This window comes from Chlorocebus sabaeus, chromosome 10 (assembly GCF_047675955.1).
Source record: "Chlorocebus sabaeus isolate Y175 chromosome 10, mChlSab1.0.hap1, whole genome shotgun sequence".
Taxonomy (NCBI): Eukaryota; Metazoa; Chordata; class Mammalia; order Primates; family Cercopithecidae; genus Chlorocebus; species Chlorocebus sabaeus.
In genome coordinates, this window is record NC_132913.1 from 126,675,785 (window position 1) to 126,688,358 (window position 12,574).

The window sequence follows — 12,574 nt, forward strand, 5'->3', positions numbered from 1 at the left end:
TGCAGGGATTCCCCGGGCCGGGGACAGGAGCCACTGATGGTGGGCAGGAGCCACTTCTGAGAGGCAGGGGCTGTGTGTGCCCACAGAAGAGCACAGGGTCCCCGGCCCTGTGTCAAAGGCCTTCCTCGGTGGCTGCCCTGCCACGTGGAGTGGGACACGTGGCATCGGGAGGCAGGCGTGACATGGTCACTCCAGGCCACCATGGACTGGCTGTGCTACTGCAGCCCAGTGCACGGCCTCCCCCAGGCCCTGTGGGGGTCACCACGCTGCCCCCAGGTCATCGGTCGGGTCGCAGATCCTCCGCAGCCCTGCCGGGCACTCCAGACTCCTTGTGCAAGAGACTCTTGAAGACAGCCCTGTGGTGGCTGCTTCACCCCACCCCTCCCCTCCCCTCCCCTTCCTCAGGCCTCTGCTCCACACCCCTCCCAAGGCTGCCCTGATCCTCCACAGCCCCACTGCCCTGTTTTCCTCCCAGCTGCCTTCTCAGCACCTGGAATTCTTCTGTCCCCTCACCTGTTTATCCTCTGCCTCCCAGCCTGCACACCTGCCTGGCCTCCCTGATTCTAGCTGACTGCACGTCCCTGGTTGGCTCTGCCTGCAGGGTGGCTGCGGCTGACCAGGAGGCTCCAGGACACCACGCCAGCACTGCCAAGGACAGCATGGCGTGAGGCTGGGGCCCTTCACTCTTCCCTGCCCCGTGGGCTATTCAGCACTCTGACTTGCCCCCAGAACCTATCAGACAAGCAGGGCTTCGGATGCAGGGCTGGGGGAGGGGACTGAGCAGCAGCACGTGGACCAGGAGAGAAGGGGGACACTGGAGCCTGCCCAGGGCACATGAAGTGGCCTTTCTGGGGAGAACAGAGAAGGCCTAGGGGGCAGAAGGCAGCTGGGGGAGCTGCACACCACGAGGACCAGCTTACTGCCTGCTTTCAGGGTGGCCAGCCTTCCTGCTTCCTGCCCTCCCTCATTACTTCCAGGCCGGGCGTCTCATAGATTGACTTAAGACATAGTGACCTACAATTTCAGTCCTAAATGCATGTGTCTTAAAGCTTGCACAATGCCTGGAACTCCAATAATTCTGCCAAAGTGGAAGATGCAGGTAAGCCGGTACCTGGTGACGGTGAGGGTGGAGGCTGCACGTGCACCGGCTCAGGGCAGCAGCCCCTTCACCACCCTCGTGGGCCTTCCACTCATTCCAGGCACGACGTGGCCAGGCAGAGGAACTGCAGGAACTGGATCCCACCCCTCAGAGGGCTGCACGTACACTGACAGAACCAAAGTATCAGGCCAGAGGCCTCATGGAAAAGTCGCTCCCACCACGTATGGGTGAGGGCAGGAAGGATGCCAACTGTACTTCCAAATGCAGTGTCTGCTCCTTGGGGAACGGGGAGCAGGTGAGATCGTTTCTCCTGAAGCCAATCAAGTAAATGACTAATTAAGGCGGCACAACATTCTAATCACAACCTTAAAATTCAACACAGTGCCCAATGCCTAGCAGGTGCCTTCATCCTTCTGCCAGAAGCAATTCTGATGGAGACACAGGCTCGCTCCTCCCAACTGAAACATCCTGAGAGTCAGCTGCAGGTGAAGCGGCTCTCAGAGCCGGAATGCTTTAACTGTTTAGCGGCCGGGTTTACAGAGGGGATATGCGTGCACACGGCACGAGTGTGGAGGGCGGTATCTTTGTGGGCCTGATGCAATGTCCAGCAGCCAGTGAGGAAAGAACTCATTGATTTAGCAGCAGAGAATGCACAGAACATCGCTGTGGGACAGGGTGCTCAGGCAGAGCTGCAGAGAGGAGGTAACTGCTTCCAGCTGCTCTGCCTTGACATCCTAAAGTGACACCAAAGGAAGTATTAAAGAGGATAAAGACAAGAGGACAAAAACGCAAGTGCAGAACGAAGGGGCTGGAGAAAAACTTGAGAATTGTCAGAAGGGGGAATAAAAGGATAAAAAGATGAAAAATGGGAGTGCAAAGATCCTACAACAAATTGCTGAAAACGCCAGGAGAGGAGAGAATCAGCTGGGTGGAGAAAATCATGAGCAGAAACTCCAGAACTACTTCTCCAGCTGAAGAGGAGCTGGACACGGAGGCCAAGAATCCCCCACCTGCGGGATCCCAAACTGCTTCAGAGCTCTGGGGACAAAGGCTCGGCCTTGAGAACAGTTTTGTACTCGGCAACAGCCACACCGAGGGCAAGACGATGACCTGAAAACCCTGCAGGAAATAACTTCCGTCCCCAAACAAATGATCAACCAAGGGTGTAACAGGATAACGATATTTACCAGTAACGAGGACTTCAAAAACTCATGCTCCATGCACGACTTCTCCAGGAGCCACTGGAAGACGTGCATGACCAAGATGGCAGAGGAAAGTAAGCACAAAGGAGGCTGCAGAAAGGAGGCCATGGAGCCCGGGAGAGGAGGCCGGGGCCAGGCCAGGAGACCAGACCATTCAGACACACCGGGCAGTGGGGCCAGACGCACCAGGCGGCCTGCTGTGCGGAGGAGAGTCTCCTAGGTATGCTGAAATGTGGGCCTGAATAACAGGCAGGTGTGAAACTAAGCAAATGAAAAAAAACAATCAACTTCCCGACAAATTTCTACAAGGTGAATGCAGCCCAGGTGGACTCTGGTTCTGCTGTGAACCTGACACAAGCTGTAATAACGCAGGCTGGACAGGCAGTCAGGGACGGCCGTTCTCCCGTCATGAACATCGTGGGGGTCTGTGTGAATGTACATTTATTTACTTTGGTAAAAATAAAAAGATAATTCTGACCTGGCATGGTGGCTCACGCCTGTAATCCCAGCACTTTGGGTGGCTGAGGCGGGCAGAGGTCAGGAGTTCGAGACCAGCCCGAACAACATGGTGAAACCCCATCTCTACTAAAAATACAAAACTTAGCCAGGTGTGGTGGTGGCACCTGTAGTCCCAGCTACTTGGGAAGCTGAAGCAGGAAAATCGCTTGAACCCAGGAGGCAGAGGTTGTCCAGCCTGGGCAACAGAGCGATGTTCCATTTCAAAAAAATAAATCAATAAAATAAATAAAAAGATAATTCGAAGAAGACAAATGACAGACTGGAATCTAACTTCTATAATACATGAAAACACAGGATTGAGAACAACATATAAACATTACTTAAAAAGGAACAAGAAAAGACAACGCCTGACAGAAGAACAGGTAAACGAACTGCCGCTAAACAACATCCATTCAGCATGGATGGAGCTGCCTCATGTGCCCTGCATGGTTCCAGATGCTGGGCACAGGGTGGCTCTAAAGACAGGGCCTGCTCGGGGCGGCCCCGCCGCCCAGCTCCGGGGCACCAGCCACCCTCGACCTTGAAGCACGTTGCTCACGTGATCCTGGGGAGGGGGAAGCACACAGGCATGCCCACCTTTGACTGATGGTGACGGCACTGCTCACTCAAACACCAACAGGCTTGCCATCTTCGTCACCGGCCAAATCGGTAGAATGAACTGCAGCACCATCCCGTCCTGCTCGTGGAGAGGGTGGGGACAATGGACTCTCAGGCTGCTGGCGAGGGGGTACCATTTGCTCAGTGTTTTAGAATATACATACTCTCTGAACCAGCAGTTCCATTTTCAGAACGTTTCCTACAGAAATACTAGTACAGTGAGGAAAGGTGCTCAAAGTTGCTGGCAAAATGGTAACTAGAGAACAGTCCACCTTACATCTATATCTTAGACTACTCGAGAGAAAGGCATTGAGCTTCCTACGTAGAAGTGAAATAATGACCACAATCTAATATTAATTAAAAATAAAGGTAGAGGAGAAAATGCAAAATGGGTATTTTTGTTAACAAGACAACTCAGATACACACAGACACACAGAAACACAGATACACAGACATACAGATACACACACAGAAACAGATACACACACAGGTACATACACAGATACATACACAGATACATAGAAACACAGATACACACACAAACAGATACACACACAGAGACACAGATACACAGAAACACACACACACATACACAGAAACACAGATACACACCCCTCAGAAACACAGACACACACAGATACACACCCCTCACACAGAAACACAGACACATACACTGATACACACACAGGTACATACACAGATATACACACAGATACACAGAAACACAAGATACACACAGAAACACACACACAGATATACAGAAACACAGATACACACCCCTCACACAGAAACAGACACACAGATGCACACCCCTCACACAGAAACACAGATACACACACAGATACATACACAGATATACACACAGATACACAGAAACACAGATACACACAGAAACAGATACACAGAATCACAGATATATACACACACACAGAAACACAGACACATACACAGATACAGATACACAGAAACACACACACACACAGAAACACAGACATACACACAGATACACAGAAACACAGATATACACAGAGAAACAGACACACAGACACACAGAAACAGAGATACAGAAATACATAGATAACACAGACACACAGAAACACAGATACACACAGAGAAACACAGATACACACCCCACACACAAACACAGACACACACACTGAAACACAGATACACACCCTACACATGGGCAGAGAAAGATATCTGGACAGATACATATCAAACGAATAACAGCAGCTATCTCTGGGAAGTATGATTCAGAGTGTGTGGACTGAATTTGTTTTAATTTATCACACGCACGCATTACGTCTGTGCTTCTTTTAAAGAAGGTACCGTGTGTGATGTGTGCAGGTGGCGTGCTTTCCTCCACACTCTTTCTTCCTCAATCCTCTGAATGAAAATACTTCATTTGCTGTCAATCTCAGTGTAGTTTTACCACTGAACAGTGGAAAAAAATATGTATTTGAAAACGATTAGTTCAAGAGCTCCTGGAGTACTTTCCACATTAGGAAGAGTTCAGGCTTGACGGATGTCAAAGTTGGAAGGATGGGGCACAGAGCGCTTGGTGGCCCACTGTTCCTCACACAGAAACTGCCTAATATTTAACCAAACTCACCATTCCTCTAACTTTTTTTGGAAAGGCACAACAAAGCCTATTTCAGAACCTTCGGAATATGCTCACGCTCACTTTTTAAGAACATGAAATCGATGGAGGACCCAGCACGGCACAAGACCCCCTGAATCTCTGTGGGAGGCTGCCTACCTGGTAGCAGGAAGCTTGGCTGAGTTGGCTCTGGCCGGCATTACAGACATTAACCCTCTTCCTGTCTGCTCAAAGGTAGCTCGAGGAACAAGAGATTCCACCAGCCACCGTCTGAGCGGCAGCTGAAGGGATACTCACCATGCTGCGCCTCCTGAGGTATATACCACACACCTTTACACACAGCAGCAGGGAGTCTCACCACACCGCGCCTCCTGAGGTATATACCACACCTTTACACACAGCAGCAGGGAGTCTCACCACGCCGCGCCTCCTGAGGTATATACCACACCTTTACACACAGCAGCAGGGAATCTCACCACGCCACGCCTCCTGAGGTATATACCACACCTTTACACACAGCAGCAGGGAGTCTCACCACACCACGCCTCCTGAGGTATATACCACACCTTTACACACAGCAGCAGGGAGTCTCACCACACCGCACTTCCTGAGGTATATACCACACCTTTACACACAGCAGCAGGGAGTCTCACCACGTCGCGCCTCCTGAGGTATATACCACACCTTTACACACAGCAGCAGGGAGTCTCACCACGCCGCGCCTCCTGAGGTATATACCACACCTTTACACACAGCAGCAGGGAGTCTCACCACACCACGCCTCCTGAGGTATATACCACACCTTTACACACAGCAGCAGGGAGTCTCACCACACCGCACTTCCTGAGGTATATACCACACCTTTACACACAGCAGCAGGGAGTCTCACCACACCACGCCTCCTGAGGTATATACCACACCTTTACACACAGCAGCAGGGAGTCTCACCACGCCGCGCCTCCTGAGGTATATACCACACCTTTACACACAGCAGCAGGGAGTCTCACCACGCCGCGCCTCCTGAGGTATATACCACACCTTTACACACAGCAGCAGGGAGTCTCACCACACCACGCCTCCTGAGGTATATACCACACCTTTACACACAGCAGCAGGGAGTCTCACCACGCCGCGCCTCCTGAGGTACATACCACACCTTTACACACAGCAGCAGGGAGTCTCACCACACCGCGCCTCCTGAGGTATATACCACACCTTTACACACAGCAGCAGGGAGTCTCACCACACCGCGCCTCCTGAGGTATATACCACACCTTTACACACAGCAGCAGGGAGTCTCACCACGCCGCGCCTCCTGAGGTATATACCACACCTTTACACACAGCAGCAGGGAGTCTCACCACGCCGCACCTCCTGAGGTATATACCACACTTTTACACACAGCAGCAGGGAATCTCACCACACCGCGCCTCCCACCACGCCACGCCTCCTGAGGTATATACCACACCTTTACACACAGCAGCAGGGAATCTCACCACGCCACGCCTCCTGAGGTATATACCACACCTTTACACACAGCAGCAGGGAGTCTCACCACACCACGCCTCCTGAGGTATATACCACACCTTTACACACAGCAGCAGGGAGTCTCACCACACCGCACTTCCTGAGGTATATACCACACCTTTACACACAGCAGCAGGGAGTCTCACCACGCCACGCCTCCTGAGGTATATACCACACCTTTACACACAGCAGCAGGGAGTCTCACCACGTCGCACCTCCTGAGGTATATACCACACCTTTACACACAGCAGCAGGGAGTCTCACCACGCCACGCCTCCTGAGGTATATACCACACCTTTACACACAGCAGCAGGGAGTCTCACCACGCCGCGCCTCCTGAGGTACATACCACACCTTTACACACAGCAGCAGGGAGTCTCACCACGCCGCGCCTCCTGAGGTACATACCACACCTTTACACACAGCAGCAGGGAGTCTCACCACACCACGCCTCCTGAGGTACATACCACACCTTTACACACAGCAGCAGGGAGTCTCACCACGCTGCGCCTCCTGAGGTATATACCACACCTTTACACACAGCAGCAGGGAGTCTCACCACGCCACGCCTCCTGAGGTATATAGCACACCTTTACACACAGCAGCAGGGAGTCTCACCACGCCACGCCTCCTGAGGTATATACCACACCTTTACATACAGCAGCAGGGAGTCTCACCACGCCGCGCCTCCTGAGGTATATACCACACCTTTACACACAGCAGCAGGGAGTCTCACCACGCTGCACCTCCTGAGGTATATACCACACCTTTACACACAGCAGCAGGGAGTCTCACCACGCTGCACCTCCTGAGGTATATACCACACCTTTACACACAGCAGCAAGAAGTGTGGGCACTGCCCATTTCTGCCTCGTCCCACCCCTCTCTCCAGCAGTTTCTGCAAACTGCATTAGAACAAGAGACGGCAAGCAATGGTCAGAGGCTCTGCGTGAAACAGACAGCCCCTTCCCAAACTCAGGGATGTTTGTCAGGGTGGAAAACACACTCTGGTCCTATTTCACAGTACCCTGAGCCTACTCTACACATGGATAAGAACAAAGTAGCTGTAACTTTATTCAGGTCACTAGTACACAGGAGAAAGCCATGAGCAGCCTATAGACGAGCTGTAGGGCTTGACTGATGAAAGAGCCATGAAGTCATGAAGGGGACGCCCACTGCCCCACCTTGCAGACCGGTGGACACAACAGTAGGTCGTCTCATCTGCCCAGGACACAGCGTTGTGGGCGCCAGCCTGGCCACAGGCCCTGTGCTCTTCCTCACCAAGCAGGACAGCTTCCCCCGCAAAATGGAGGAAAATGCATCCTTATCTGCACATCTAAGCAACGGATGGATGTTTCCCATGGGCAGCCGTGACCTTGAGTGACTGGTTTCAGAAGGCCCCGGGTGAGGAGGGCAGAGCTAGATGAACACTCTCCAAGGCTGACCACGGAGGCAAGTGCAGGGGGAGCCCAGGACCTTTGGCTGACTGCCCAGATCCATGGTCCATATAGGGGTCATCAGAACTCCATCCCTAGGACCAGCCCAGCCCCCTCCCAATTCACACCCAACTGTGGGCACCAACCCCACCAGGCAGGCTAGAGAATGCCGGAACAAGGCTGAGGTCGCCACCGTCTCACTGAACGTGAGCTCTGGCGTTTTGCTTCCTTAAAAGAGCCAGGATGATCCACGGCAGTGCCACAGCCTAGGCCAGCAGCCGGGCCCTGACACGTGCTGGGGAGAGTGTTTGCTGCTAGGACCATGTGCCCAGGGACACATGAGGATGCTGGACAAGGCGTTCTGTGGAGTGCACGGTTTTCAGTGTTCAGGTCCAAGAAGCTGCTGACAAATGGGAAAGAACTGTGCTGGCTGGACAACAGTTAGTTGTTTTGGCCTTGTTTCATCTATCAGAAGTCACATGAGGGGAAAATTTAAGAGTCATTATAAAAAATACACGATGACTAATATCTTTAGGACGATGAAGATGTTACTGGGGAAAAATAAGATCCTTCAACATCATCAAAATGACAGAATGCTGCTTGCTTTTAGAAGTGGAAAAGCCTCCATTCCTCAGTGTGAGCATGAACTCGAAGGCTCTGCTTAAATGCAGTTTCTGGTGAAGCCCATCTAACACCCACACGGTGCAGGAAAGATCCAGCATCCTATGTCCGTAACAGTGATCCACACAGTTCTGTCTCTTATGACTACATTTAAAAATACACATTTGGCAGCTTCACGAGTCTGCAGAAACCCAGAGTCAGGGCGACTCTTGAGGCTGCACAGACATGGGAAGGGACCAGGCACCGCCTCACCCTGGGCCGAAGTCTGGCAGGAGGTGAAGACCTCTGAAGTGGAGACACCCCTGCTGCCAATCTTCCAGGAAAGGGGCGGGGCCTCTGGCAGGAAGAGCTGGACCTGAGGCCCTGGGTAGAGGGGTCTGACTCTGGAGCCCAGCCTAGTTCTGAGCTCCTGGGAGATGGCACTCAGGTGAAGGCAAGCCAGGAACGAGATGAGCCCTGAAAAGCCAACAGAGCAAGATGGACCCTTCTGGCCAGATGTTTGGTATAAATCTTGGTGTTCCCATTCTTGTGGTCCTTCTCTAAGTGGAGGAAGTGGCTCCTGCTGGCTTCTACCTGAACTTGGGTACGGAGGGAAGGAGGTGGGGGGATGCTGGGTCCGGCAGTTACCAGTCATTGGATGGAGAAAAAAATCAAAATCACCCTAACAGTGTAGAGAAACAAGAGCAGAAACCACCCTGATCTGGTCCTACTCGAAAGACTTTGCAAATATTAATTCATTCACATCTCATGACAGCCCCAGGAGAGAAGCAAATTAAAGGTACATTTCACAGATGATGAAACTGAGGCACAGAGAGGTTCAAGAGCTCCCCCAAGTCCCAAGGTGGCGAGAGAAGGAGCTGGGCAGAAACTCAGGCACCTGGTCCTGCCCACAGGCACAGGCGACGTGAATGCCCGGAATATGCCCAAGCTCAGAATAGGAGTCACTGCATTGCTTTCACCAGGGAGGTTAGACATTTGAGCTGGTACAGATGTGACCTGTCAGCAGAGCCAGCAAAGGACATGCAAAAAATGCATGGGGTGATGATAAAATTCACAAGACAGGGGCAAAGCTTTTCACATGCTCACAGGTCATACAATAGCCCTTTAGAGATGGAGAAGTGGGCAAACTGTGTGCCAGGTCAGTATAAGGTAATGTAAAGTTAAAATCATGTAATTATTTAAGTGTACATCACAATTATTAAAGATTATCATTTCAATTCATTCAAGGAACTTCGTAACTAAAATGTAATGACGTGTTTCATATTACCAATTACTGCAGAAAAGCACAGATGTAAATCACTTAGAATGAGTGACGTCACGTGTTTGAAAGTAGACCGATATGTCAAGGGTAATACAGGGTGTGTAACTATTCTCTTAAGTGGTTTAAACATTTTCTCTGAAATCTTTATGTTATTAATATTATGAATGTGGTAGTGATGTCTTTTTAAAAAACTGATAATGCAATCAAATCTTAATTAAGTTCTTCTGGAGCACTATGTATTCTAGATAACATTTCCCGAAGTGTGAGAAGAGAATTTTCTCTTCCATTCTCAAGGAAGCGGGGAGTTGGAGGGTAGTGCTATCACAAGGTTAGAAGCACAGTAGACGGTATCATCCCCAGAGAAACACAAGGCAGCACAGGAAGCCAACGGCCACGGAAACTGCGAGAGATGGCGGGGGCCCTGCCTATGGGAGAAAGGCCTCTGGTGGCGAACAGCAGGGCAGGGCTGTGACAGGGTGCCATCCCCCATGCTGCTAGCCTTCCTTGCTACGAAGTATTCACGCCAGGTTCTGTTTCTTAGAATAGGAGGCTGGTCCCCAGGTAGTGCTGATGTTTGGGATGGGGGAGGAGCCAGTGCAAACAGCTCCTAGGGCTCCCCCATCGCTGCTGCTCTACTACGAGCTGGGGTGTGGAGGTGCTGGGGAACTGCTCTGGGGTCCTTGGTGCGAGGGCACCAGATGGGGTGTTTCTGGGAAAGCACGTCCCCACGTGAGACCGACTTGCTCGGCTTGGCGGCCAAGCTCTCGCCGGACGTTCCCTCCTGGGTCTGTGGCTCTGGAGTCAGTGCCACAGCCATCACTCCCAGGACAAGAGGAGACACTGGGGCTGGGTGCATACCACAGCCGTGAGGATGTGGGTGTGGGGAGACCCGCTGTGCTGAGGGGGAAATGGAGGCCAGGGGAACGGAGGGCATTTGCTTCAGGGCACACAGAACCATCACGTGAGTGAGCACAGATCCAACCCACAGTGCTTGACGGCAGCACCTCCGGGTTCCCACCCTCCGCCCTCGGTGTCGCTCCAGTTCCTGGCGCAGGGTTCTTCCAGGTAGGCACGTTCCTCGCCTCCCCATTCCCCGGGTCTCTCTCCCAGCACAGGGCCCACCACTCACTGTGGACTTTGGTTTTGTTGATGGAATTTGATTAATAATAGCATCGGTCCCCAGAAAGGGAACCTGGAGGGCGATCTGCAAGAGTCGGCCCACAGATTCTCTCCTGATATTACTGGGAACATCTTTCTGGAAAAAATACGGATCTCTAAATCGGTTCTTTCTGTCGAGCTTTAGGGTGCTCTCCAGGTGAAATCCAGGACCATTGTCAGTAGAAGCATCAGTAAGAACCACAGGCTCACACCCATGAAACTCAAAGCAGCAGCAGCTCTAGGTTCACTTTTCCCAATAAAGGCTTATGGCCCAAATGGAAATGCACCCATGTTTGCAGGATTCTTGTACCTCTGACTTGGAGAGGACATGGCCATCCTGAGGTGGCCTTCTCCAGCAGGGTCTCCGCCATCCCAATACAGCTCCTCCTCTGAGGTCATGGCTGGCCTGTTATGGCCCACTCCTCCAGGGACACGGCCAACCCAATACGACCCACTCCACCCAGATCATGGCCGGCCTGATATGACCCACTCCACCTGGACATAGCTGGCCTGATACGTCCCACTGCTCCAGGGACACCACCGTCTAAATACACCCTAACAGGGCCCACTCCACCGGGAACATGGCTAGCCCAATACGGCCCACTCCACCTGGGACATGGCCAACCTGATATAACTCACTCCTCTAGGGTCACAGCTGGCCCAATACAGCCCACTGCACCTGGGACGTGGCTGGCCCGATATGGCCTACTCCCCTAGGGTCACAGCTGGCCTGATACGACCCACTGCTCCACGGGTGTGGCTGGCCTGATACGGCCCCCAGCAGCCCCTCGCAAAGCCTCACTGCTCCAGTGAAGAAGCCCTTGTGTGACTGAGTGCGTTGTTTCCGCCCAGAATTGGCCAAAACCTTTGGATAACACAGAATCTGTTTAGCAAGAAAAAGTGGTGCCCCTAGGATTTCATCTCCAAGAGCCGCCCCCTGGGGAGGATGCCTTGGGATTTCCTACACTGCCTTGCAGTTTGTGGGATCCACTGGCCATACCTGGGATGAGGCACTGCCCGCCCTCAGCGCCTGCTGCGGCTCCTGCCCTCACTTCTCTGGGCAGAGCCTCTGGAAGCCACTCCCCGGCCTCTGCTCTTCTTGCTACCCCAGCGCATTGCCCACAGCCACCTTAACCATTATCTAAAGCCACTGCCTGCTTCCTCCGTGGCCCCTGAGAAAGCCCCAGAGGGTTCATCCTGACTTATCAGACACTGCTGCAGCCACCTCTCCCTGCTTCGAAGATGGTCCAGGCACCTGCCTGTGCCTAAATGTCCTTCTCCCTCTGGCTTAGGACAGAACAGTGGCACGTAACTCTGAGCCCAGCTGGGACATCCCCTGCAGGACACAGTGAATTTCTTTCTCGTAAAGATTTCCTTCCCACTCTGGGGTCCTGGAAGGCCCTGCTGCCCGGGCACTGCCCAGAGCCATCCCTGAAGGCCACAGGCTCACCTGCTTGCAGACGGCACGTGGCCCACCAGCGGGAACTGCTTCACCCCGTGAGCACTGTGGGGATGCCCCTCAGTGTGGCAAAGTCTAACACACCACCGAAAGAA

At 52.6% G+C, this 12,574-nt stretch overlaps 1 protein-coding gene across 15 annotated transcripts in view; it reads right to left on the minus strand.

The window, feature by feature from the left end:
• HDAC4 (histone deacetylase 4) overlaps positions 1-12,574 on the minus strand; it is a 352,930-nt gene that overhangs the window by 99,819 nt on the left and 240,537 nt on the right. The gene's annotated exons all lie outside the window — the stretch shown is intronic.